This window comes from Rattus norvegicus, chromosome 10 (genome assembly GCF_036323735.1).
Source record: "Rattus norvegicus strain BN/NHsdMcwi chromosome 10, GRCr8, whole genome shotgun sequence".
Classification (NCBI taxonomy): domain Eukaryota; kingdom Metazoa; phylum Chordata; class Mammalia; order Rodentia; family Muridae; genus Rattus; species Rattus norvegicus.
Window position 1 is genome coordinate 61,055,570 of NC_086028.1, and position 6,029 is coordinate 61,061,598.

At 41.9% G+C, this 6,029-nt stretch overlaps 1 pseudogene; it reads right to left on the reverse strand.

Annotated features, from left to right (window-relative positions):
• Positions 1–4,497: 4,497 nt before the first annotated feature.
• Positions 4,498–4,582, reverse strand: LOC120095485 (U2 spliceosomal RNA; annotated as a pseudogene).
• Positions 4,583–6,029: the final 1,447 nt, after the last annotated feature.

Sequence of the window (6,029 nt, forward strand, 5' to 3'; positions counted from 1 at the left end):
TGTAGACCAGGCTGGCCTTGAATTCACAGAGATTTCACCTGCCTCTTCCCAAGCTCTGGGATTAAAGACCTGTGCCACCAATACCCTGTGATGCTTACATACCATTTTTGTGATTGTTTAACTTAACTATAACTCCAACAACACGAGTAATTTTTCAGGTTCTTACATTTTCATAACCTACCATAGTGCTTGGCTCTCAGGTATCAGTGTTGCTGAGGGCTGGCAATGGCCCTCAAAGGAAGAGTAGATACCCAACACTAATGTACGGCTTCTATTGCTGTGAAGAGACACCATGACCACAGCAACTCTTGGAAAACAGTTCATTGGAGCTGCCCTACAGTTTAAGAAGTTTATAGCATGGGGGAGGGATTAGGGGGATGTTTGCCCGGAAACCGGGAAAGGGAATAACACTCGAAATGTAAATAAGAAACACTCAAGTTAATTAAAAAAAAAAAAGTTTATAGCATGGTTGCATGCGGACACATGGGGCTGGAGAAGGAGAATTCTACATCTTGAACTGCAGGCTGCAGGAGACAGGCTACCTTAAGCTACCTTGAGAATCAGACCTGAAAGCCGGCCTCCATAGTGGCATAGTTCCTCCAACAAGGCCACACCTACTAGTGTCACTCTCTGTGGGCCAACCTTTTAAACACGAGTCTATGGGGCCATTCCTAGTCCAGCCATCCCAGGTGTGCTAGAGGATGGACCGAAGGGCACCTCAGCTGCTTCCCTAGCACCCTTAGTCTTCTGGAAGTTCAAAGACTAGGTTCAGCCACACCTACTTACATGGTCCTTGGTAGTTACACAGTGTTCTTCACAGTTTGTTCTCAAGAGGGTGGTGCCCTCCCAGCCCTTTGTTTTTCTTTCACAGAAGGGTGGGTAATCCTGTCACTCTCTACTGTATTACAAAACAGTGAGTCTTTTCTGGCTTGTATCGTTTCTGAGTTTTTAGCTTTAGCCACATTCAAAAAGGCTGAGTTCCACTCCTCAAAGCATTAGGGTTATTATGTCCAGCATACTTTGTTCTAAAACACAATATAGAAACTTATATCTTGACTCTCAGGGATGCCAGCTCCTGAAGAATGACACAGAGACCTGTTATTAATCATAAATCTTGGTCTTAGCTGGCTTGTTCCCTACTAGCTCATATAACTTAACCCGTTCATACTAAACTCCGTTCTGCCACGTGACTTGTTCCCTCTCCTTCAGTCCCAGCACTGGTTCTTCCTCTAGCTGTCAAATCACCCTGCATCTAACTCCCAGAGTTCCTGGAAGTCCTGCCTATCCCTTCCTGTCTAGCTATTAGCTGCTCAGCTCTTTATTAAACCAATCAGAAAATACCTTAAAGAAGGACAGAAACATCTTACAAGAAGATTTATCTCAATACCTCTCCCCCTTTTAGTCCAGTAAAAGGGTCTTTCTCTAACATAAGTAAACTACATACAATAAGAACAATTACAAAAAATATCAGGTGAGAATTACATTAGCAATGTCAAGTCTGTGTATTTGACAACTTGGAGAAAATACTACATTACCATATCTAGGTGAGTACATCTTTTTAGACCTTAAAACAGTTTGTTAAATCCTACACAACTTAAGCCTAATGTGAGACTCTATCTAGACTTCAATCACTTCAGAGACCCCAGGATAAATATTACCTGATACAGGGGTACTGCAGAGTAGGCAGCTCCCAAAACTAGTAGTGACAGAGGCTGCTGGCTGCCAGGACAGTTACCCCAGGTTCCTCTGTACTGCTGGGGCATCCACCTTTGGCCTACAAGCCCAGAATATCTGACAGATTTATCTGTGAAGCACAAATACTGAACAATTAGCCTACCTTGTCTTGACAGAGTTCAGCAGTTGACCTCCATGTTTGGACAGTGTGCTGTCAGCAGTTGAGGCAAGGGCAGTTTTTTGTTTGGTGGCTAACAAAACATGTTTGTCATGTTTGAAGAAAATTCCAAATGGAGGTTCTTCGATGTCCATCTTTTAAGTAGAATGTGAGTGCTGCTAGGAGCTGATGTGTTTCACTGTTGTGAAAAACCTTATGTTATTAAACATCTTAAGTGCCCTATTCTGTAGATATCTGAAGTGTTTGAAGACCATCTATCTAAAGTACATCTGAATCGGCAAACGTTTCTAGCCATTTACTATTTTACTTTGAAAACTGAGTAACTGACTGAGTTACAGGCTCAATAATGGGGTTGGGGATTTAGCTCAGTGGTAGAGCGCTTGCCTAGGAAGCGCAAGGCCCTGGGTTCAGTCCTCAGCTCTGGAAAAAAAAGAAAAAGGAAAAAAAAAGAACTGGGGGAGGCTCAATAATGCTTATTTTTGCAATAAACTAAACTAGTACCTAACGAGTTTGATTGACTACTATCTTGCATCTCTTAACTATCCTAAACAGTTTGTAATCGCAGTGTTCAAAAGGACTAGAGCTTTACATTGTTAGATAGTTACATAGGTACAACTTAAACAAGAGTTGAAACATACACAATATGTTGTAGCAAAAATGACCTTAAATTTCTATCATACAAAGATTCATACCAATATAAACTACTTGAGACTAGTAGTTGCTTTTTAGCCTAAAAGTAGATTCAGTAATGTACCCTTTCATCACATAATTCCTATACCTTCTCTCATATTTCTTTTCATCTCCCCCACACTGGATAGGAGAGAAAGACAGATAGAGGAAAGAAAAAGAGAAAGAGATCCCTGAAAGAAATCTCCTTGGTTTCCTCCCTAGCCAAGACCATTAACAACTTATGACCAACCTCCCTAAATGACATCCCCCACCCAACCAACAACAAAGCCACCACCCCACTTTTTGGGAATGGGGACATCTTACTGCTGTCTGGGGGCAGTGGCATCTTTTGGGGACCCTATGAAAATTGGGATCACGCTCAAGTCCTGGGGGAGCTGTGTCACATGCTGTCCAGTCTCTGTGTGATGGAGGCATGCAGGGCTCACACTGGCTGGGACAGTGTGAGGCTGGACCATCTTAGCTAGCCATTCTGAAGTTATCTTGGATGTAGAGTTTTGAGGAAACAGCTATTGAGGCATTATGTGAGGCGGATCACCTGGGCTACTTGATGACTTCACTGGTGTCTGGTGCTTTTGCTCTGAAAGCACAGACTTACAGATAAGATACATTTCTGCACTAACACATATATGGAATGTTCTGTGTGCACAAATCAGCTAAAGATGGTTCTCTGCTCTTCGAGTGAGTGAAAGACATCAAACATTTTTGTGTTTGTACTGCATAGTCACACTTTAATATAAATCTCCATCCATGCCATATGGAAGGATGGCATATAATAATAAGTCCGAGAAGATGTATTGGCTATGTATAGACCTTCATGTCTGAGCCATTCTCAGCGCTGTCCCCATGCCAAGGGAGCAGCATCCATGTCTTCTGTTTCATTGTTCTTTGGAGTTTCTTCCTGTTTTCAGTCAAGAGTTTCTGGAGGTCTCTCCAGTCTAATCTGACCTTTAGTCATTTTGAGGGGATCCACAGCTTCTCATTCTCTGTTGAAACAAAGGCATGAGCTCGTCCTTAATGCATCACATTTCCGGACTTCCAGTCTGGGTGGCCACATACATAGGCTGATTTAACTCAGCAGTCCTTTCTAAAATCCACTGTTTTTTCAACAGCTATGCTGTCTCATTGACATTTAAAATTTTTGAAGTCAATAAAGGATTATTTAATCTATCTCTGGGAGATCTTGTATCCCCCTCCTGTTCTATGAGCATCTCCTTCAAGATGTAGTTAGATCTTTTTTACAGTTGTTTCACCTGTAGGATTGTAAGATGTATCTGTAACATGTTCTATGACATAATGTCTGAAAAATAGTTGTTCTCTAATGGACACACATGCCAGGGTCATCAGCTTCAGTATGCAAAGGCATTTCCAAGATAGCCACAACTCTAATAAACATGCAGTCTCAGAATCATCCTTTTTAGAGCTTAAGGCAAAGCCTCTTGAAATGCTGAAAAGGAATCAGCTGTATGATGTATTAACACACACACACATACACACACGCGCGCGCGCGCACACACACACACACACACATATATATATACTTTAAAGTTTCAAACTGTACAAAAGGAGACATATAAGCTATTGGATGACATTGCTTTAAGATGGCATCATTAAACATAATCTAGACCCTTAATTCAGAATATTGCATCTCTTTTGTTTTTGTTTTTGTTTTTTTTTTCGGAGCTGGGGACCAAACCCAGGGCCTTGTGCTTGCTAGGCAAGCGCTCTACCACTGAGCTAAATCCCCAACCCCAAGAATATTGCATCTCCATGGGTTGCCATTCTGCAATCTTGTCACAAGGTGGCACCATAGGCTTTAGATTGTATTTATCTGATGTTTTTTTTTTTTAAAATTCTAATTTAAAGAATCCTTTAATTTTGTTCTATGACCTTTAATCAAGTAATCTATTCCTCAGTTCTTCCCTTATCTAAGCCTGCCTTATTCTGATTTTTCTTAGAAAGGTTATTAAAAACTGTGATCATTACTGAACAATTATTTGTATGTTACTACACTTGATCTTAGCCAAAAGGCCGAGAAGCGATTATTTGTATGTTTATACACAAAATTATACGGGATCCAAATGCCCTCTGTTGTGTTTTCCATTATTTTTCCTCCTATGATGTGGACCTCGTGTTTTCCATTTTTTAAAAAAATTATGTATGTGAGCACACTGTCATTCTCATCAGACACACCAGAAGAGAACATCAGATCCCATTACAGATGGTTATGAGCCACCATGTGGTTGCTGGGAATTGAACTCAGGACCTCTGGAAGAGCAGTCAGTGCTCTTAACTGCTGAGCCATCTCTCCATCCTGTGTTTTCCATTTTTTAACAAAGAAAATATTCTCTTTTTAATCTAATTCCTTCCATCAGAGACATTGTTTTTATTTACATTTAAAAAAAAATTATGGGGCTGGAGAGATGGCTCAGCGGTTAAGAATACCCGACTACTCTTCCAGAGGTCCTGAGTTCAATTCCCAGCAACCACATGGTGGCTCACAACCATCTGTAAAGAGATCCGATGCTCTCTTCTGGTGTGTCTGAAGACAGCTACAGTGTACTTATATATAATAAATGAATACATCTTTAAAAAAAATTATATATGTGAGTACACTGTCATTCTCTTCAGACACACCAGAAGAGGGCACCAGATCCCATAAAAGATGGTTGTGAACCACCATGTGGTTGCTGGGATTTCAACTCAGGACCTCTGGAAGAGCAGTCAGTGTTCTTAACCTCTGAGCCATCTCTCCAGCCCGACTCTGCTTTTTATATTCAAAGTCAGCAATTTTTTTGTTTGTTTGTTTTTAGTTTCTCTAGCATCTATGCACCTTTCAAAAGATCTTTATTGCTCTTTCTCCTTCCTTTGGAGAACTTACTTTTTATTTTTAAATTAATCGTTCCTTCTATGATTGTCTATACCCAGTTTCTTTTCTTTCTTCAGCACCTAAGCACATCTTCAAGTATACTGCACCTGTTAAAAGTTTCTTGGTCTGGACCTGGCTTTCTGCATGCCTGCCCCCATTCTCTGACCTCGTGAGCCAAGCCTTAAATAAGGGCCAGCCCTACTGCCGCAACTGACTGGACAGGAAGGGGCAATCGTGCACAGGAAATATTCATAAGCCTGCCAGATACACTGTGGCTCTGCCCCGTGTCTGGTAAGTGCTGGTTCCCTTCTGCAGGGGCTGAGAGTCTCCTGTCTCCGCAGTTTTTGCCACCTACCCATGCTTGGCTGTTCGCCTGCTCCTCTTTTTTTTTTTCTTTTTTTTTCGGAGCTGGGGACCCAACCCAGGGCCTTGCGCTTCCTAGGCAAGCGCTCTACCACTGAGCTAAATCCCCAACCCCTCACCTGCTCCTCTTAAAGGAACCATTTTAAAGGTACTCTGTACACCACGAGCACCGGCCTGCGAGGCTGGGTCGCTAGGAAGCCACATCTGTCCGCCGCCTTCCCAGGAGCTTCCACTGCTTTAATGCCTGGCTAGGCCAAT